The 23319-nt window shown below is 39.1% G+C and overlaps 1 protein-coding gene across 1 annotated transcript in view; it reads left to right on the top strand.

Moving 5' to 3' along the window:
* LOC134870249 (inactive N-acetylated-alpha-linked acidic dipeptidase-like protein 2) overlaps nucleotides 1-23319 on the top strand; it is a 555262-nt gene that overhangs the window by 112723 nt on the left and 419220 nt on the right. The window contains exon 2 of the mRNA XM_063892353.1: nucleotides 4507-4544. The gene's annotated coding sequence lies outside the window, so the exon portion shown is untranslated. The remainder of the gene's footprint in view (nucleotides 1-4506; nucleotides 4545-23319) is intronic.

Here is a 23319-nt window from a genome sequence, read left to right on the forward strand (position 1 = left end):
GGCAATATAACCTTTTTGGGGCCTCAATACACATGGCTTCATGTATTGTGTCATCAGTCTTAAAGCTAGGAAACCACTGATGTCATATATACAGCACACAATGGAGGGAAAATCAGCTGATCCCAGTTGAGTATAAATTACATCCTGTGGAAGTCCTACTTTAATTTTGATGCGTAATAAACTGCAAGTCAGAGGATGTATTTAAGTCTTTGCTTTACATTCTTAGGCTAACAGATTCTATTGCTTAAAGAGGAAGTTTGCTAGCCGCCAAGCTCAAGTAGCTAAAGCTAGCAAAGCTGAAGGTAGTGTTAACAACTTTGGATTTCGCAAAGAGTGTCTAGATATAAAGCTTTTGCAGTATAACGTATGATAAATGTAACTCTTCAGTTAGCCTCTGTGATAAAAAATCTAACAATTCTGATTAAATTAAGCTAAAATATGCTACGCTGTAACGTGAAACCACAGCAAAACAGGAAATGACAACACACGATTACCATAGGAAGTCACATCCTAACGTCAGCATATATAAATTGCCTTCAGCATCAATACTGTTTCATTGATGTCAACCATTCATTCTGTTCATTTCAGGCCATAGCGAGATGAAAAATGAGTAGGTAGCCTTTTGAGGGAAGTTCATGCAGTTGAGAATAATTTCTGCAAGTGCTGGAACCCCCCCCCCAACAGTCCGTAGGCATCTCAGGGTCCCATATACTGCTATGTGAATAAGATGAAGTTGGTGGTTCAGCAGTGGGAATGACAGGAAATGGAAAAGTAAATTATAAGGAGTTTGGATCACCCGCAGGTCTGATTAGGCTCCTTGAATGTTTTATTAGAGAATTTTTTTTGTGTTTTAAAAGAGGTATTACAAGGTTTTTCTTTAGCTTTTTCATAAACTGGAATAATGTATTCAAGCATATCTTATAAAACACATACACATTAAATAATACCATAGTCAATAAAACTAAAATGCACTTAGAAATTCTGCATTTCGACACTTTTATCCTGTGTGCAAGGCCAGTGAGTGGCAACAAATAGGGTAACCACTTTAACACTTTTCTATACTAAATAAATGGAAATATTGTGCTATAGTTAGTCCAACCAACCAAAAGTTAGAGATACATTACTGTGTAAGTGACAGAAAAGTGTTGGTGGTCTGGTTGTTGCCTGGGAGAAGCACTGGAACCTGGATTAAAGAAGTAAGCCTAAAAACACTCTGACTGTCAAGTTTCATTTTGGCAGGCAGCGAACAGACATAGCGTCTGTATTCATAGTACTGGCACTAAAGATGATGACTTATCTTGAAGATGGATAAAAACTCTAAACATTAAAAGACTGAAGATTGATGATTTCTTCAAAGGGCAGCCTGGAGTTTATGTTCATTGTCAGAAATGTGCTTTGGGAAAGGTCTTACTTTTCTAACAGCATTATGGTTTACAACCTGACACCTTAATTTCCCCCAAAAATGTCTAGCAATGTTGCTTTGTATCCAGATTTCAACAACAAAATGTGACTATGTTGACTACCATATAAGTGATATGATGATGGATACTAAAAAAAATAACCTGCAAGTTATAGTTAAGTAGAATTCCAGATATCACTGTGCATATAGATGTGGTACTGCTCTTCACATACCTTTCCTCTTCCTAATCATTAAAAGTAACTAATGATGGAATATTTATATCCAAAAGGGTTTATACCTTTCTAGTTTTGTTGTCTTAAATATTTAGTGATATGTTTTACAAAATTGAATGGGTTGAAATCTGACTGACTTTCCTTAAGACGTCTGACTGAAAAGGGAATTGTCAATTGAAAGCTCCAGCGTGCTGCCAGGCGCATTCAAAGGTGAAGCACAGAAGCTTTGAAACAAAGTTAATACAGAGGGAGCTGTTTCATCGCTTAAGACAAAAATATAAATAATTGTGCCCGTGACAACGGGGGACGAAAAAGAAGAAAATGAAAAAGGAGAAAATTAGAGATGAAAGGCAGCCACAGGTTAGAGCGTAGTAAATACCGTTTCATTTGGCCCATCGTCTCATCTCCAACTTGAAAGCGGGTCTCTTTTGTTCTTTCTCACCTCCCCCAACCCGCCACCCCAGCCACACACCCACTCTTCTTTTCTTTTTTCACTATTTTACTCAGCCTTTTTCAAAGGTACAACACTGATCATTCTTTGAAAGCCTTTTCACCATTATTTGAACTGACAAATCCCCTGCAGGAGAACATGCTAAAGAACAAAAACATGTTTCACATACTGTATGTAAAGCTCCAAAGAGATATCTTTAAACCGTAGATAGTTTACAATTTGGTGGTCAGAGTAAGCTTTTCTTGAATGTAAGTGGTGGACAGAAACAACAATAAATAGTTGCTATAACACGGAGTTCATGAAAAGGTTGGGTTATTGTTTCCTTTCTCATGCTCTCATTCAGGATCTCTTGTCTTTTAGCCTGCCTTAAGCCGATTTTGAAAATGTGCTCCTCCACTCTCGTTCACCATGTACCTTAAAGAAGTACTAAGGGCATTTGCTGGACTTGAGTAATCAATAAGTAACAACCCTTTCCTTCCACCAGTCTTTTTTTATCCTGCCTAAAACAGTGGAGCAGTTGCTCTGTAATGAAACAGCGTGACCCCACGCTGAATTCAAGCGAAAGCCCGGGCACATTCATAATTAATACAGATCCATTTTTAGCTTTCTTAAGTTTAATAATTGCTATATTTCTAAGTGTGGGAGGAGTGAAAGGGGAGTTAAACGGAAATACCGGACATCATCAAATTAGGACAAGGTTGCCCTTATTGAAAAAAAAGGGCAAACTTTGACTTATTAGACATTTTTGTTGCCTTGCTCCACCAATTTGTTCCCAATTGAACATTTTCAATAACTAATGGGTTGATTGCTATTGAATGTTGTACAGTTGGATGTAATCCCCTTATGATGAATCCTATTATCACCTCTTGCACTTTATTTAGCAAAACCACACAGGTGACAGTTTTGGTTTTGGGGGAAATTAGTGACCTGTCTTGGCATTGGTGATCTTGTGCCCCCTTTCAAGTAAAAACTGTAAACATGTTTTACTTACAGTTGAATATTGTACAACATAAATTAGCACCAAATGTGGTTCAGTCACATTATTCAATTAACACCAATATGTTTTTATTTTGTTGCACAAGTGAGTTGCCACTGTTGGTTCAGAGTAATATAATTTAATTTGATTGCCAAAAAAAAGGGGTTATAATTCACATTCCCAACATTGGTGAACTTCTGACTTTGCATGCAACAGCATCATCACTTGAAATTGTAATTCCTACCAAATAGCGACCTGTAAAACTAACTACTCCCACAAATTGATAAACTTTGGAACAGCAACACTTTGATTATACTTAAAATGGCTCGTCCTATTTTTGCCTGTGATAGTGGAGATTCACATCACATGGGGGGTAAAAGAGTAAGTGAAATATCATGAGGCAAAAAAGTTGAGCCGACCAGGAAGTGAACCAGCTACTCATTGCTCAGAGCTCAATTTGGTAAATTAAGTAACCTAAGCCGTCAGCGATCAAATTACCCCTATGTACTACTTTCGAGGTTGGAAAACATGGCACTCTTAAAATGCTAAACTAAGATGGTATTAAACTCAGAGCTTGTGATTATCAATTTGATTATCAGTCCATTTTGTCCACACCAAGGTTCAGCTTTCAGACAAGCCAAAACAACACATACTGCCTACGCGAATAACTTTGTTTAAATCGAGCAGAGCAGGTGACGCGTTAAAGTACCCTTGGTCTTTAAAAAAATTAGAGGTAAGAACTACAGAAATGAAAAGGCATGAACAAAATCCAAATGGATCCCCCTGATTCTGATTTAGCATTCTGACATTAGCATCTAGCTAATTACATTATGTGAGAGCTGCAAGATTGTTCCAGTTTTTTAATCCTAGACACAATTTTATTTGTATACGTCACAGTCACTTTATGTTGCTAACAATCCCAACGGGTTTGGAGGTCACAGATGTCTTCTTTGTAACGAGGGCACCATATCAGAAAATGGAAAATAATGTAAGGTCCTTTGGAGATGACTTTTAGGTTGTTTAAAGTGAAAGACAATAAGTACAAACAAAGTTGCTGTGTAAACGTACCTAGCCCCAATATATGAACTGACAGAAATATCAAGCCACTTTGTCCATCTGCAGGATGTTGAGGTTTCTCTGGCATACCCCCTTCCTCCATCCCACCCTCCCCCCCTCCCTCTATCTGTGCTATTTTCAGACGGAGAGCAGTAAGTGAAGTATTGTGAGAGGTGATACAAAAGCTTCCTTCTCAGGGGAGGAGAGGAAGCGAGGAGCAGAGGAGAGAGTTTGTAAAATATGCTGCTGACTATTCATCTCCCCGCTTTTCCCTGGCTCCTAGAGAGGCCACTTCATATGCTTGGACACAAAGAATGTTCACTGTGTTAAATAATGCAGGTATTCCACAATTCCCCCATATCTCACTTTTTTTTCCTCCTTTTTTTTCCAGGCAATTCGAAACGCCAGATCCATTCCAGCACATCAGCTGTAAGTAAAAATATGACACGTTATCAAAGATGCATTGTGTTTGTGCTCCTGAAACCAACAGGCAGTTTGTGAATGGGTTTGCATTTCCTGCTCCAAGCATTTGAGGTCACTTTGCAAAGAAAACACTTGATTTGATTTACCAAAGTGTAATCAACCCTTTTTTTAATCAACATCGGGGTAAAACGATATACTGTACATGTTGTTTAATCGGTGGTGAGTCACCTACATCAATATAGTGTTTCGAAAAAGTCGTACAGGAAGGTACGTAAGAAAACAGCTCAGAATCAGTTTGACCACGTCTGTGAGCTAAATGAGACTGAAGATTAGTTAGCATCTCCAAGTTTCACAACCCAAACTCAAGGGCCACCACACAGACAGACACAGGTTTAGTGAGATCAGCACTCGACCGCTCCCCTGAGGGCACTACATACTTAAAAGGACCAGGAGGTGACACGCATCCTGGACGAAACCCCATATTTGTTATGGCCACAGCATAAAGAATCATTTGTGGTCTCAGTTGTGAACCGCAACACATATTGAGACGCCAGACTCAATAAAGTTTGTAAGATCTAATTTATTTATTTTGATCAACATCAAGCTGAACTGCAGACTATGTTTAACAGGAGAACAGGTCAAAAAGCTGAGGTAACTCCAGGACCCAGAGCTCCCCGTCCCCCCAAACTGAAGAGAATAAACAATCCATGAACTAAACTAAGAGATAAAGCTGTGGAAAGTAGACTACCAGTTCCCAAATAAATAACAAAGGTATTAATGGTAAACGAGGAGTGAAATCATAAACTAAAAGGCGACTGAATGCCGCAGTCCATGCAAACCGTTCTTTTTTGCCCAGCTGTGGAAGGCAAACATGGGGGAGCAGGTAACATAGCCTGATATCAGTGTATTAACACCCTGCGTAGGTGCTGTGGTGTCTGTTGTGTGTTCATGAGTTATTGTTATAGTATGTAAGGGCCTGTAATTAGTCATGTGCTTTAATATGTCCTGCAATCATGCTTCAATTGTGCTCATGTATTTTAACTGTACTCGTGTGTTTTTGCCTGTGCTTATGTGCTCTTATATTTTTTCAAATGCCATCAACCTGCCAGGGACCACAGATGAAAAGAAGCCTCTTTGGCTAAATCTGGCACATTTACATGATGGAAGAGCACATCTAAATTAATGTACATTTTCCCTTCTTAAATAAACAAATACAAACATTTTTGATATAATTCCCCACGTTGGCTATCCTCTAAAAAACAAATATGTTGATGAAGAGCTTTCCTTGACACATATCTGTGTGATAGCCAAACCAAGGTCAAAGAAGGAGATATATAAAGAAAAGAAAATGTAAAGTGAAGGCTAAAACAGTAGCTATTACAAACCTGACAGGGACATCTTTATAACTTCAGTAATAGTAGCTGATAATACAGCTCATTCCCAGACCTTTCTGCACCCCTGCATCCACATGCAGCAATTTGGGAGTCAGGAAGTGTCAACACTGTTGTTTCCCAGTAGTTGTCTATGACTGTATCTTTGTCAGCACACAGATGATGGCTGCCCACAGTGCATATGCTCCACTGCTCCATTCGACTGCTCACTCCAGCAGCACTCTGGGAAATGTTAATGGAGGGCAGTTAACGTCAGATACAGTTCACCACCATCTGTGCTCGACCCACCATCACCCTGATGGAGAGATGGATAAAAAAGGTGGAGAGAGAATGACCAAGTAGGGTTACGGATGTCAAAGACAGTAAAGTACACCCACTGCTGCAGTGTATTGATGCAGGGTGGTTAATTGCACCTCTGTGCGCTTGTTCTAATTTCTGTGTGTGTGCGTGTGTACGTCTGCAGAGTTTGAATTATACAATGACTATGAAGGCAGGGGGGGCTCTCATTTTTTTTCATGGACGAAAAGTAACCCAGAATGTCTAGGGGGTCTTTGGGTATTGTCCCATTGGAAGAAAATTGAAAAACAATTTAATGTTCAAGTCATCGATATAGAGCTTGTGACAATTTCTGGTGAATTAAAGTGATCTATAAACAACCCAATCATATCACAATGTTTGTTTAGAATAAAAAATCTGTATTTGCTTCCTTGTAAATGTTGTGTACAACATTGGAGTGGAAGGCAAATGGCAGATGTACTGAGGATAGTTCAATGTTGATGACATTTGTGCTAGATGCTGGCCCCGTTAAGATTCAGTAAAAGTTCAAATCAAATACATTTTGATAATAAATATGCAGGTGCATATTGTTCTACAATATATATCATGTATATAACAACATATACAGTGGTGTATTAATAGGATAATAATATTGAACTGCCCAGCTTGTTGGGTTTAGCTTTTGATGGTGAAATAACTCCTAGTTCCAGTGTATTGACTTAAAGTTCCCGATGCTCTGAGGGAGGAGTTAAACAGCTTGATGGTCCACAGGCAGGAACTACTTCCTGCGGGGCATCTTGGTGGAATGATTTTTTCACCTAAGCTACTCCTGTGCCTGTCCTGCCTGTCATGGAGTGGGTGGGAGACATGGTCGAGGAAGATCTGTATCTTGACTCTCGACACTGACGTCCAACTCAACTCCCACAACATCACTGGCCTTGCAAATAAGTTTGTTCATTAAATATAACTGAAAGGGCCCTGTCCAACCCCCCTGGTAATTTGTGCCATGTTTGCATGTGTGTGTAGGTGCATATACCTCATGGCTTTGTGACAGAAGTGTGTACTGATGTGAAAAGGATTTACATCACTGTGTGAGGAAGGTGTGAAGCAGAAAGACAGTCAGGTACATCTTGTCCAATGGTCCATCTACCACTTTGGCTACCGTTGCTCTGTCACAGTTATCTCTCTCACACTGACACACACACACACACACACACACACACACACACACACACACACACACACACACATACACGTACACACACTCACACATTGCTTGCTCTGTTGCCTCCCTGGCCCCAGAATGCTGTGTGCTGCTGCTCACATCCAGTGAAGCATTGGGCCGTAAACACACACACACACACACACACACACACACACACACACACACACACACACACACACACACACACACACACACACACACACACACACACACACACACACCAACGCAATCACATACACAGTGATTTATGGCCTCCAATACAGTCAATAAGAGCCATGGCCAAGATGAAGGACTTGCTACCAGGACACACACACACACAAACAATCAAACACACACACACACACACACACACACACACACACACACACACACACACACACACACACACACACACACACACACACACACACACACACACACATTTTTTCCATTAGCTAAGTGTACTGGAAAAAGCAGTTCAACACATTGGTTCACTTTATTAGATTCCTGTTTAATGCCACTGCGGCCTCTCTTGCCTCATGTGAGGTGTAAAGGTGTATATAACCTTAGTAAAACTCATAAGACGACATGTGGATTGGTGTGTAATTACCATGAAACCATCAGTGCGTGAACTTGGATTGACACATGGTGTGAAAAAAAATTGCACCATAGACCTTACTCTATAAATAAAAATACATGCATGACTTACTCATTCTGGTGGTGGCGCTATATTCCATTTTTTTACATTTCTAAATCGCCACAGATTAAACTTCTTCATACTGTGTCTCCGTATCCGTTATGTTCCGCTACGGTACTCGTGGCGTAAATTCCACCATGTCGGTGAGGGTCAGCGAGCAGCCTGAAATGTGTGCATGAATTGGTCTGTTTGCAGAGGCGAAAAGTGGAAATATGACTTACATTCAGTCATGTGTAAAAGTCCAACACTTCAGTCCAGACTTTATAAATAACAAACAGGCCTGGGTGAAGCCTGCAGTTCACAATGTTGTCAGGAATCAAAATGCCAATTAGTCATATCAGTGGAGAAATGTGTCAGGTATAATAAATATACACTATATAGGCAAAAGTATGGGGACACCTACACATTACACCTACACAGGAGCTTTTAATGAAATCCCATTCGAAAGGCAATAAAATGAAGTTGGTTCCCCCTTTGCAGCTATAACAGCTTCTACACTTCTGGGAAGGCTTTCTACACGATTTTGACATGTGTCTGTGAGAATTTTAGCCCATTCATCCAGAAGAGCATTTGTTGGACGAGAGGGCCTGGCTCGTAATCTCTGATCTAGTTCATCCCAAAGGTGTTCAATTGGGTTGAGGTCAGGGCTCTGTGCGGGCCAGTCAGGTTCTTCCACACCAAACTCATCTCACCATGCCTTTATGGACCTTGCTTTGTCTTCCTTTGTCTTCCTGAAATCCAAAGGGCCTTCCCCAAACTGTTTCCACAAAGTTCGAATCTTAGAATTGTCCAACATGACTTGGTAAGATGAAGCATTAAGAATCCTCTTCACTGGAACTAAGGGGCAGAGGCCAACCCCAGAGACACATCTCATACCATTATCTTTCCTTCACCAAACTTTACAGTTGGCACAATGCACTCAGGCAGGTAATGTTCTCCTGGCATTCGCCAAACCCAGGTTTGGAACTCTGCAGTTATTTTTTCAGCAGAGCTTTGGACACTTTTACGCATTATGCGCCTCAGCACTCGGCGACCTCGCTCAGAAACTTTACGTTGTGTGCCACTTCATGGCTGAGTTGCTGTGGTTCCTAAACGTTTCCACTTTGCAACAAATCCACTTACAGTTTATCGTGAAATATCTAGGAGAGAAGAAATTCTCTCTCTACTACAGTACCACGTTCGAGTTCGGTGAGCTCTTTAGAATGACCCAATCTTTCACAAATGTTTGTAAAGGCAGACTGCATGGCAAGCTGCTTGATTTAAACACCTGTGGCAATGGGACTGAATAAAACACCTGATTTCAATGATTAAGAGGAGTGTCCAAATACTTTTGTCTATATAGTGTATGTATGTTGAGCTCACTGGATCTTTCCAACACTTTGGTTCAGATTGATAAGTCTTGAAAAATATCCCGATGTGTTCTTGTGACTGGTAATCAACTTAATATGCGTCCGGCACCTCCAGGACATTTTTTCAGGTGCTCTATAACCAAATACCTAAAAAGTAATGCTCTTTATGGTTTAAATAGTGTTTGGGCGGCAGGAAATAGCATGCTAAGATATTAAATTCAGAGTGTTAGGATGATAAATATGACCCAAAAGTACCCAAATAAAAACCACAGTTATTGTTAATTGTTAGAATTTTAATATGCTGAAGTTAGCTTTAGCTCAAAGCACTACAAAGAACAGCCTCACAGATCTGCTGATATGGCTGTAGATATATTGTGTTATATAAACATGCCTTCCAATATCCAGACATTTGGTGTTTTTTCAACTTGTGAATACATGGGCAAAAATGGCAGAACCCTTCTTTCATTTGATTAGTTTGCATTTGAATAGTGCTACTGAAATGCTAGATTCAATCATTTCCGAAAGATTTACTTATTCTGATATCGTTCACATCCTGCAAATGAAAGCAAATTAACCTTTCACTTACCTGACCTTCTTTACTATCCCATATTCTTTTCCCCGTCTTTATGTCTCCTTTTTTTTGCTTTCTTCTTTTTGTATCCACTTCTCCTCCCATCTCTTCTCACTGGCTTTTGTTTGCCTAATAAACACAGCAGTATCTCTTAGCTTGAAAATAAAATCAACTCTTTTTTTGGGGAGAAACACAAGCTGTGCTTTCACATAAAACAACAGTCAATTAGACTTAAGACGCTGAGCCTCTTCCTGGGCCATAAAACATGGTTAACAATGTGCAAACTGAAAACAAGAAAGCAAACACACTTTCACTCTTTGTCTGCAGTCGTTTCACTTGTTTCAGGGCCTTGTTGAGAACTTTTTATAGTATTTTTGTGGTTTCCGTTGCAGGGAATGTATACGGCTTCGATGTTATAATGTGCTTACTGAGGGACTTGTCAGAGAATGTTTTATGTTTCTCTGACAGAGCTAGCAGATGTTATTCAGAAGTAGAGCAAAACCGGTACCGGCTTCTAGACCTGTTTCCTGTGGTTTTCAGCCATAGGATAGGCAACCCCCAAGGTCAAAAGATAAACATGATGGGTTTATAATATTGATTTAAAAAATTGTAAGAAAAAAAAAAAACTAATTAGGATTGGATGGTGTTCGCTACACATTTTCTTCAACAAGGACGCATAGTTGCACAAATGAACTACAACGACTTTTACCTAGAAAACCGAGGTTAGTGACCCATAAGTAACCTCCGTACATAAGAAATTCCACTTCCATAGATCTTTATTATATAAACACAAACTGCTACTTCTGTAGTTATTTATCTGCCAGACCATGATTGTTTCCTAAACCTTACAAAGTTGTTTGCCTAATACAACCAAGTCTTCATAAATGTAGTTAATTTAATGAAAACCAAAATTCTTTTTGTAACCAGGTTGAAAAAAACCCTTACAGTGATATTAAAACAAGATAATAAATATGTCATTTAGTTCATACGTTTGGTTAACATATCTAGTTCCTGCAAAGATAACGATAAAAATATATTTCATAACAGTTTAAAATGAAAGTGTAATACGTATGTTTAAAAGACTAAAATGTATAATTATAAATATTGTGTTTTATTTATAAACGTCATGGTTAAAAGAGGAAGTAGTGTTTGTGAATAAGGAAAATGCTGGTCACTGATTGGTTCAGGGCGTCGGGTCGAAGTTCGCAGAAAGTGAATGGATAGCTTGCGCTATTGGCTTCAGTTTGGGGTTTTTCGGCATGAACACCCTGAGGATCTTTATCAGTTTTGCTGCAAGTTGGTGACACAGTGAGGAGTTTTGGACAATATGAGAGAGCACGCCGTCGCTGGACACCTTCCCGCCGCCGTTGATCGCCATCTGAGACTGAGGGATCGGTACAGTTGCAGTTTGGAGTTGCAGATGTTCAGGTATCGCTTTGGTTTTATTGCTCATTTGAGTGAAGAGGACAACTAGTTTTGACAACGCTCTCAAGCATCACATCAGGCCTGCAACGTGAGGGGTTTTAGTTCATTGTATTTGCCGGCTTGTGTGTGTATGTGTGTGTGTGTGTGTGTGTGTGTGTGTGTGTGTGTGTGTGTGTGTGTGTGTGTGTGTGTGTGTGTGTGAATGTGTGGGCCCACTGAGTTCAGTGTGAAATTGATACAAAGGTGATCTGAACTAGTTTGATATTATAATAATTTCCTGTTATAGGGATTATTAATCTGACATTAATGAAGGCACATTCTGACTGTATGTTTCATGTTGTTTGTTCACAAGTATACAGTACATAATTGAGATCTCTACTTCTTAAAATGATTTCAGTGTGATATTTGGTGATTTCTGTTAATAGAGGTATTTAAACTAAGGTGTTTAAGGTAAGTGACTAGTGAAGTTACATTATTTAAAGGGACTCAAGATAACACAAAGGGTACATCGGTAAAATAGAAACAGGATAACGAAAGACAAATAAGATAACATTACCTTATGTATTCTTTGTTGTAAATTTGATGTATTGAGTTAACAAACTCAGGGCCCTTCCCTGATTAAACTAGGGAATAACTGGGCTACATTTTGTAATCCAAAAAACAAGTTTTATTGTTGGACATTACCAAGTAATTTCCTGTTAAGACAAAGGTTCATTTTGAAAAGACCTTATGGGTGGAATGAGAAGATATTGACATGTGCATTTTTTCATAAGAAATTACAATCTTATAAATATTTTAAGGATATGTTGAAAATCTCAAAAACTAATGTTTGGATCCCATGTCATTTGTAAAGACACACATTGATGAATCCTAGCTTATAGAGCTCCTATTCTTTTGGGGATTTTATTCTTATCTAGGCTTTATGTTTTTGTTCAGAAACAGTGGATTGCCTGGCCTCTGAGGACCATACTGATAAGACGGACTGACAAGTGAACAGTGTTTTTAAAGAACTGCTTGCAACCTTTAGATATTCAGTTGAGACCAAGATATGTTTACCAACAAAATAATGTGTCCCACAAAAATTCTCTGGTTCTGACCAGAAACTATTTAGAACTGGTTACCAAAAGGTTCTATTAGCACCTTAGTTACGTATTGTTATTTAAGATAGTTCCTGATTTGGCGAATAAAAAACAAAGGTTTGTTAATGTGAGTTGATTGTTTTTAACCAATGTCTTGGTGTTGCTATCGAAAGGCCTATTAATACCATCTTCTGGACACAAACTAAAAACATTTTGAACTTGAATTTATAACAGTGTTAGTATTAGAAATGATAGGCTTACATTAAAAAGGAGTACCAGTGGTGGTGATAGTATGTTCGCCCTCACCTTGATGTAACGTTGTTAGTGCTGTAATATGATTTGACACACACACTTGATTCTCATCTGACACAGTTAGAAACAGTCAGCAGATACATTGGCCTGTGTGTGTATGTGTGGCTTCTGTGTGTGTAATGGGCCACTTGTGAACCTAAAGAGGACTTTGTCAGTGTACCACAGAGTGGATCAGGTTTTCCTTCTCTTAAGCCGGGCGCTGATGACTTGTCATGAGCACCCTGACCTGCAGCTTACCCCCTTCCAATCAAACTGGCTTAACTGGAGAGGCTCACAGGAAGGCCTGCTGGTAGCCGAATAACACAGGCAGACTGACAGATCAACATACAGCAAGAACAGCTCCTTATTTTGCAGGTGAGCTCTGCTCATTGCTATTTCCTAATGCTAGTAAGGCTGCGTGTGTACGTTTTGTTTCGCCAAAAGTTCACAAGTTCTGCATGAGAGATAACCTTAGCATGATAAGGAACATATTTATTATGTCTTTTCTAGCTGTCTTGATTTGAGGTTCTCTGATTTACAGAGTAACCTGATTGACAGAAAGCGTTTGACGACTAGTCGCTAAATTGAAGCTAACCGCTGACTGCTGCTATCAACAGCAGCTGCTCTTAGTTAGTTTTGGCTCAGTTAGCATCGAGAGGAGTGTTGATGAGTGAGGGGTGTTAATGAGCTGGCAACTTGTTGGTAATATTAGCTGGTTCTGATATATCTTGGGTTACTGCTTAACTGATGTTTGGCTGTTAACAAAGTTCTCACAGAGGTTTTTGATCATACATAAGGTTATGTGTTCATAATAAATGCATATCTAACTTTACAGCAATTCATAATTATGGAATCGATGTATAAATTGCACGTTATCACAAACATCTATTACCTTGGATTAGGTTGCATGAGTCATATGCCACATGGTGCCAGGCATTCATATGCAAGACACTTGGTCATGTAACATTTTTATGATATACAGTTCCAATAATCAATGTATTTCAAAAGTTTCTGTAATGTAATAAAAATGTACTAAAATAACGACATATTGAAGTTTTTGACTTAAAATCCAATTAACTTTTGACTCAAATTATTTGATGAAATTAGATTGACCTTTTCACACTGCCAAGTATTGTTTCTTAGTTTTGACTACCAAATATCCAAATGGAGGTCCCTCTTCAAAAAGCATTTGAGTTAATACAAAAAACAATTTGCTCTGCTGAAGATATTAGCCCAACCTCATGACAACTAGATTGTCTTTTTTGGTCAACATTCTGTTTCTCTAGACATCTAATGCACATAGAGAAAGGTGCGTCCTTCAGCTTACAACCCATCTTGTTTTCTATAGTTTTATTTGAAAAACAACAAAAAGGAAAAGGGTTAGGGTTAGGACTTGAAAAGATGATGATTTGTTGGCATCTGAGCTGAGTGACCTGGGTGTTTTCCATCCAAGAAGTATATCCAAACTAGAACCAGCAATAGGAGCGGTCAATCCATAAATATATTGAGAAAGCATATACAATGTGTTAAAGAAAAAGGAAAAACAACGGAACAAGATGAAAGTTCATTGATTGTCTAAAATAAAAAGCGTCTCTTCTGGGAAGTGCAGTGCAATGTGGGCATACATAAATCTGACAAAAACGCCAAAACTCACCATCGACTGCCTGTCTCTCAATAATTCAAATTTTTCTGACTTTCCAAACCTTGTAGGGGGCTAGTGGTTCCAACTGAATACATAAATCTCTGAAAACTACTAAAAGATTCAACAAAAGAAAGCAAGTTGTGCTTAGCTTGGTACTTTGCCTCTTTTTCATTCATACATTTGTTCATTAGCAAAATTACTTGGTTAGAGTTTGAGCTCCAATTTCAGAATCAGAATACCTTTACTCGTCCCACAGAGGGGAACGTAGTTTCACTGTCTTTGAGGCATAAATGATGCCGTTGGTTGAGTAAGCTGAACTGCTTACTGCTCAAGGTTGAGCAAGTGGCAAATATGAATGGAAAAAATGATGAAAAGTGTTCATGATATCAGCTAACCCTTTCTTTCTGATTCCATATTTTATGTTCAGTCACAAAAACACCTTTTGTTTGAGTTTGTTTCACCCGAGAGACATTTGAGAAATCCTTTAGAACAAACATACATTGAAAGCATTTACTTAATAGAACAATTTATTGTGTAGAAGCAAATGCTTATGTTTTTTTGTACAAATGCAAAGACCTTTGCCCATTGGTTCCTTTCTCTTCAGTGTGTTTGAGCAGAGCATGGATTCATCTGATGAATAATATATAAAAAGCGAGGACCAAGACTATATCCAAGTTTAGTCCGTGGAAAGTGAAAACTCTGCAGTAAAGTATACCACAGACTTATTCTATTGTATCAGAGAGAGGGAGACTGATTTGGTGTATCTCGGAGAGTGTGTCGACCGCTGACTCTGCCTTTTTCCTGCGCCTGGGTTATCTGCAAGGGGTAATGAATGGAGTCCAATGGCTTTAAGTTGAGATGAATGGAGACGAGCTCTGGATTCAGCACACAGGCCTTATCATCACCGGAGTATGAAGGCGGCTATTAAACAATGCCTACAACATAGGGTGTACAAGAAGCACACTTTAGTGATCTAACAGTAGTATTGCTTGTCTTTCAATAGAATGTCACAGAAAGCCACTTATTCACGCAGTGTTTTCTGTTGTTATTATTAATCCTTATTTATTTTATTTATTTGTTTATTTGAAAAGGGACAGTGCACATTAATTAACATTCTCAATGTAAACATACACTAAAAACGTAAATGTGCCGGAGTTAGCCAAAGCTAATTTTCGTCCGTAGTCCCCCGGCAGGTCAACACATCATCAACTTACACATTACAAAAGAGTAAAGACAGAATAAATACAAATGGCCTAGAATGAATTAAGACAGCTATTAATGAGTGCAGTTTTGATTGTTTTTAATCCATCTCTTAAGTGTTGTTTTAAATAACTGATAGCTGGTGCTGTCTCTGATTTTGTGTGGAAGGCAGTTCCAATAATTTGAGGCCCGAACTGAGAAGACTGTTTGGCTAAATTTACTATGTCTGTACTGTACAACACAGTCTCCCCTGGTGACTGCCCTAGTTGCCCTGCCACTGCTGCTCTTCTGTTGAACAAATTCATCCAGTGGAGGAGGTGCAAGCCCATGTAATATTTTAAAAATAAGACAGGCATCTAGATAATGTAAAAAACTGTCAAAGCTAAATAAATTATATTTTGTAATGATATGACAGTGGTGGTAACTGATAGGTTTTTGATCTAGTGTTTTTAAAGTTTGCTTATAGAGGGTTTCTATTGGTTTAAGAGTTGTCATGTTTGCTTGGGACCAGCTTGTGTAGCAGTATGATATGTGAGAAAAGATCATGGCATGCATAAAAAGTTTAGCTGCCTCTGTTGTTAAGTATGGCCTTATATGTCTAAAATTAGCCAGATTAAATCTGATGGTATTAGCCACCTTTTTAACATGCTTTTTAAAAGTTAAGTTAGAATCTAGGATGATGCCAAGGTATTTAAAATCAGACACAACCATGAGATTTTCTTCTTTAATATAGACATCAGCCTGTGGTGCACTTGAGGATCTCTTAGAAAAGAACATACAGACTGTTTTATTAATGTTAAGATGTAGATATGACCTTTCTAGCCAGTCAGAAACATGTACCAGTGTTTCAGTTAGTTTTGCTGCAGCCTGTTCCTTGTTTTTGGAATGCACATAAAGAACGGTATCATCTGCATACATCTGTATATTAACAGAGGGACAAACTGAAGGTAAGTCGTTAATGTACAAGCTAAACAAGATAGGGCCCAGTACTGACCCCTGGGGTACACCAATATTACAGTCCAGATATGATGAATAAGAATTACCTATATGTACACTCTGTTTCCTGTTAATAAGATAGGACTCCATCCATTTCATGGCCTCAGCTGAGAAGTTAAAATAAGATAATTTAGATAAAAGTGTCTGGTGATTCACGGTGTCAAAAGCCTTCTTAAGGTCCAGAAACACTGCACCTACTATACCACCCTCATCTAATTTTGACTTGATGTTTTCAAGGAGGAAACAGTTAGCTGTATCTGTAGAGTGGTTTGTACGAAATCCAAATTGCATTGGGTGTAAAGGACTGTGGCCCAAGTTTAGATGATTTTTCAACTGTTCTGCCACCCATTTTTCTGATACCTTGGAGATTACTGATAGTATACTAATGGGTCTATAATTTGACACCATGGTTTTATCACCAGACTTATAGATTGGAGATACCACTGCTGTTTTCCATGAACTTGGAAAAGTGCTTTGCCTAATTGACAGGTTGATCAGATGAGCAATGGGGCAAGCAAGTGTATCCCTGTGTGATTTTAAAAATGTGGTATCCCAACCATATGAATCCCTTGCTTTTGAGTTCCTCAAGGAGGTTATAATTTTGATAACCTCTGATTCAGATATTTCCTTTATTTTAAAAATAGGTTTAGTATCATCAATGGGGATAGATGGCACAGTTTCAGTTAGGATACCTTGAGCCAACTCCCTGACTGATTTTATAAAGAAATCGTTAAAAGTAATTGCAATCATATCATTATCTTGGGTCAATATTCCATTGATTTTAAGTTCAGGTAAAGTTGTTCTTTGTTCTTTATTCCTACCAATTAGTTTATTAAGATTTTCCCAAATAAGTTTCCCATTTCCCTGTGCTTCATTAATGATTCTAATAAAAAAATCTGCCTTAGCCTTTCTTAGATTCCTTAATACTTTATTTCGGAGAGTTGTGAAGGTAAGCCGGTCACTACTATGCCCTGATTTTAGAGCCCTCTTTAAAGCAGAATCTCTATCTTTCATTTGTTGCCAGAGAGTGTCATTTAGCCATGGTAGGGTGGTCTTTTGTCCATGTTTCTGTTTCACCTTCCTTGTGAAGTTTGCTCTTATTTCGTTAATGGTAGAGAAAAAAGTACTGCAGCTAACTTCAGTGTCTCTGTTGGTTAGAAGATCAGACCAGTCAATTTGATTTATAGCATTCTCCAAGTTCACTATTTCGTTTTTAGGAATTTTCTCATAAAATTGATTTCTTATGGTAGAATTTCCAAGTCGTTTTCTGGTTAGTTTCCTTACCAGCAATGTGATATTATGATCAGACAGACCAGTCAACATGTTATGCGATGTAGTTACTCTCTCCGGTCTGTTTGTAAATATCAGATCGATTTGTGTCTGAGAGGAGTTGGTTATTCTTGTCGGACCTTGTATCAGTTGGGAGAGATTGAATTTATTAGTTATATCTTTTAAGTTTTTACGCTCAGTTTTTTTGTTCCAGTTTATATTAAAGTCACCCATTAGTATTAACTCCTTTTTAATATCACATTGCTTAAGAATATTATGAAGATGCTCATAGAATATGCTATTGGATGATGGTGGTCGATATAGACAAATGACAATGAAAGACATCTGAGGAGATAGTGACATGTTCAACCCAATACACTCCATATCTATTTCCTGTGACCATTCAATGAGGTTACATGTAATTGTGTTTTTAACATATACTAGCAATCCCCCACCCTTGCCTTTGTTTCTATCCCTCCTGAACACGTTATACCCAGAAATATCATAAGCAGCCTCGGGGGAGTGTTTGTTAAGCCATGTTTCAGAAAGACCAAGAAAGTCCAAGTTAGAGTGAGAAAGTAAGTGTTCTAGCTGGTTACTTTTAGAGACAATGCTTCGTATATTTAAATGTCCGCCGAGTAATCCTTTAGGTTTGGATTGTGGATCCCAGATCAGTTTTGCGTGATTGAGAGTTTGAAAAAAGTTCGTTCTTCGATGTTTACGAATCGCCGGGTTTAGTCCCCAGTGTTGCCGATTGAGAGGGGTCTGTTTGACGGGGTTCACAGATTGATTTGGCCTATTCTCTTGTGAGGGTGGAGCAGTCAAAGTTGGTAACTCACCGCTACCAGGTGTTTGTGGACAGGAGCGTTCTCCATACTGCGCCCGATGGAGATCCTCGACAGCTGCGGTCGTTGTAGTATCCAAAGCAGGGATAGTATACCCCACGTCGGCATCAGAGGAAAGTGCCGCATCAAGAGCGCCATTCCCCAGCCAGGACGAAGCAACCAGGCCACTCCATTCGCCGCCGCCACTCCCCCGCCGCAACAGGTATCCCCCGTGGGCACTTCCATACGCCGACGGAGGCATCGTTAGAGCAGGGTGAAGATCCAAGGCACCCGGTGAGCGCAGTAGATCGCCAGCGGAGGCCGGATGAGGCCCTGGGTTTAGTTGGATATCACCAGCTAGCAGGAGGATTGCCATCAGGTAGATGATCTTTCTGTCCGGTTGTTTTAAGTTCTCAGCTCCTCGGGTATTTGTCCAGGTTGGTGGTTGGGTAGCACGGCCATTGTTTAGAATTTTGGCATAGGTTACATATTGGCTCCATGGGTTGAGATTAAAGCCGCGACGAACGTCGCGTTCAGAGCCAGGTTGTTGTTGGCATGAATGGCAACTTCGCACGGACAGTAGCAGTATTGCAAACACATAGTTTAAAACAAATAGTCTTTCAAGTATGTCGGCCAGTCTATGCTTTTTATGTGTGTTTTTTGAACACAATCCATTTTTTTGTAGGAAGGTAAATTTGGCAATATTGTTTGCGTACGCTCCGGCATGACCTGCCAGCCTGCCATTACGCACCGCCATCTTTTTCTCCATTAGTGCCTTTTCTTGATTGCTGTCCTGGCTCCAAAATGGTGGAATGAACTCCCTGTAGATATCAGGACAGCAGAAAGTCTACATATCTTCAGTCACAGACTGAAAACTCAAATTTCTCCATTGAAACTTGGCCAAAAAAGCAAACAGAGAAATGTTTTGCCTATAGGCCAGTGCAGTAGCACTTGCAATGGTTCTGCAGATTGAAAGATCATATATTTGCAGGATTCATGCTGTTATGAGTTTGAATCTTTATGGTTCTGTCCCTTTTGACTTCACTTGTAGGTCCATGGAACTAACAAATGAAATGGTTGTATATATTGTTGTATTTTTATGCTCCTAATGTTAATGAATGATTAACCAATTTACTGTTGAAACTGTTTTCAGCATATTTTTAAATGTTGTAGTAGAAGTTGTGTTTTCACCGTTTTTAAACATTTTGACTACCACATACATTTTATTTTCTTTGCATTTTCTGAAAAGTTAATTCAATTATGTTATGTTGAGGGATTCTCTCTAAGATGCAATATTGAGATAAATCAAATGTATTGCGACACCCTGGGGTTAAAATGTTGCAATATCTAATCGTATTATTTCCTGTAGTTTAAAAATGACGGTGCTTTAATTGGACCCCTATTTATGACTACATAAATGTGTATTCATGTGTACCAGTGGGGCAGCGACGGCTCAGTTTTAAACCCCTCACACAATGTGAATGCGGCATATTGGGGCTTGATACACAGAAATGGACACCCACTCAGTAAATTGTTTAACATGAACCCCATTTCAGAAAGCTTGATTTATACTTGTTTTAACAGCCCTTACGCTTACGTCTTGCGTTTATGTTAATGACTCGAGGCGTTTATACTTCATTTTGCTTTGTCGGCGGTTGCGTGTGCTGCGTGGCGATTCCCCGCCAGGACAGTAGGTGGAGCAGTGGGTTTTTCCAATGACGACCTTAGCCAAGCCTACTACGTTGAAAGGAAATTCACCGCCAGGACAGTAGGTGGAGCAATGTTGTTGCTTCTTCTTCGTCGCTTTCTACCTTGACGTTCGAAAACAGCGGGGTTTTATTAGGGGATGAAACCGGAAGATGTGAACACGCCGCCGGACGTGATGTAGATAGTGGCTTGCGCCAGTGCTTACGTCTTGCGTCTTACGTAAAAGTTAGAAAATTGCGAGCACGCAAGGGGGGGCTTGCAACCGCGCAAGGGCTTGCGATGCGTCTTGCGTCTTGCGTTGCGTCTTTTTTCACCGACTATAAATCAAGTTTTAGTCTTTAATAGTGTTAAAAAGGTAAGGAGAGAAAAAACAACAATTCAAAAGCAATAGTTTTTATCATTCTGATATTTTGTCAACAGAACATTTTTAAAAACCAATAGTTTGAGGGCTACCAGGGAACTTTTTAATACAGTAAATGCATTAAAAAGGGTTCAACATGTCCTGGGTCACTAAAGCTCTCAGGTTTGCTTCAAGATAAAAGAGTTAAGTGTAACTTTGGTGTTTTCAGATTAGCCACTATGTTTTTCCTGAGTGTAAATGAGAAGAAAAGTCCTGTGGCAGACAAAAGTTAAAAGACTACACATCATATATTGTACTACAGCGATAGAGGGAGTGCAGTGTGTAGTGTTTGGTTTTGTTCCACTTCTGCTCCTTCCAGAAGTAAACTATCATTGGATGGATAAAATCTCAACATCCTGTGGTATATCATCTCTATTATTAATCATTTTTCGGAAACACCATTTAAAAAAAAAGTGAATTTGTGACAAAACACACCTGAATTTTCCAGTATGTATCCATCTACAATCAGTGTTTATGATAACCGGCTCTTGTATCTTTGAGTGTTACATTCAAACCACAAGGTTCTGCAAAAAATACAAGCAAGATACCAAACAAACTGCAATTACCATGGTTTATGAAAACAAAAGGGTAAAATCCCATTTCCATTTTGTAAAAATAGGCCCTGTTTGAATGCATATCAAGTACATTTTTATCTTTTCTGAGCAACCAGGCTTTCATCTGACAAGAGCGACAGTGAGTGCAATCAATTAGCGGGGTGGAACAATCAGCAAGTCATACTCACAGCACTGTGCTGGAACAGTAGTTTCTGATAATTGATAGACTGTCCTCCCACTGACGCGATGAATAACCATGACGCATCTGGAAAAAGGAAGTCTCTAATATTTTCCTAAAGTGGGATCAGCAATACTTGAAATGAAAGTGAAGAGTATGTTTACGAGACTTAAAGAGGGGGGGGGGGTGGTTAGGTGGAGGAATAGTGAATTATATAGTGAGGGAGGGAGGGAGGGATGTTCAGTGTGTGGCTCATTAACTCAGTAGATGTAATCAGGGGGAGGGAGTGAGACATTTGGCCATTGATTAATGAGCAGCATGGGTAGTGGGGCTGGAGCCATACTGTACGTGCTCTGACTGAGATCCGCTGTCAGCTCTGATGTAGCAGTCTGTGGATGATCATGTACACATTTTTGGATACAGATGCTTTGTGGCTGGACATTGTGGGGTGTGGGAGTTGTAATGTTGTAGAAAAGTAATCATCTCTATTTCATGGTTTAAACAACATAGTGACTTGTGATCCAATGCATCGGAGAAGGGGCATGGATGTATACAGAAAACTGGTTGCAGCATATTAGGCAGGCCACAGTTCATTCTTCCTCAGGCCATATGGGTCTGACTTGTGAGTACAAAGATATCTGGCTCATGCAGGGCTCTTCTGGTGATTGGGCTTGTAAAGCATTAACATTTGCATTATATTAAAGCTATGCCACCAATCCGCTTTGTAATGTTAGAGCCACTTCCAGTGTAGGCACAGTCGAATGAATGGAGAGAAAAATAAAAACACTGGATTTTTTCTTATCACAATTTACAACTTTTAGGACCACATTTTTTAAGTAAGGGCTATTAAAGGGTGCAGGAATGAGTCCTTAAACCCGGAAATGTGTTGTCATTGTTCCACTTTGGGTTACCTTTTCTCAAAGTCAACTGTTTTTTGAAGGGTTACATTCCGGAAATAAGGTCGCTGTGGTTTCTAAAGAGATCAGCAAGTTTAGTTTCAGTAAGTGTCAGTAAATACTCAGCTTGTAGATGTCCAAAGCTTGTAGGGGTCTTGAAAATTGGTGGTTGCCAACAAAAGATTATATGACACTACCTAACATCATCTTGCTGACTTTGCTTGACTCGTATTTAGTTTAGCGGTTGTGGTGTGCTACTATGATGTAGTTTGTCTAAATCCATTAAACTTTTAAACTTTAACAATCACGCTGTTAAGGCGAGACACTACAGGTGAGTAGGGTGATTTTGACCCTATTTTTAACTTAAAGATATCAGCATGAAACTTCTCCAGTTAATTGATAAAGTCAGGTTCAAAGTTCTTGTTTCATTTTGTAGTCATATTTGAATCCAAAGTTTTTACAGAAAGGATTTTGGTTATCTCTTTTATCACTCCATAAATCAGAAAATACTGTCAACAGCCGTAAAATGTCCAATTTCGCCATGTGTGTAGGTATAAAATGTTATATAATTCAGGCTATGAACGATATATGAACAAACCCCTCCGTAAAAAAACTTCAGCATATTGATAGAAATAAAACTGGAAGGTTTGGTGTATGTAAGTGCTACTGAAGTGGAAATTGTTGTTGTCTTCTCTTGTTTTTTTCGCTGTTCTTTTGCCATTTTGATGTTGAAATGTCCCACGGAAAAGTTAAACCAGGAAGTGTCATAGCAAACCACGTGACGCATCTGAACGAATCACATTGTCAGAAATTGACACCAGCCAATGAGATT

Source organism: Eleginops maclovinus, chromosome 9 (assembly GCF_036324505.1).
Source record: "Eleginops maclovinus isolate JMC-PN-2008 ecotype Puerto Natales chromosome 9, JC_Emac_rtc_rv5, whole genome shotgun sequence".
Classification (NCBI taxonomy): Eukaryota; Metazoa; Chordata; class Actinopteri; order Perciformes; family Eleginopidae; genus Eleginops; species Eleginops maclovinus.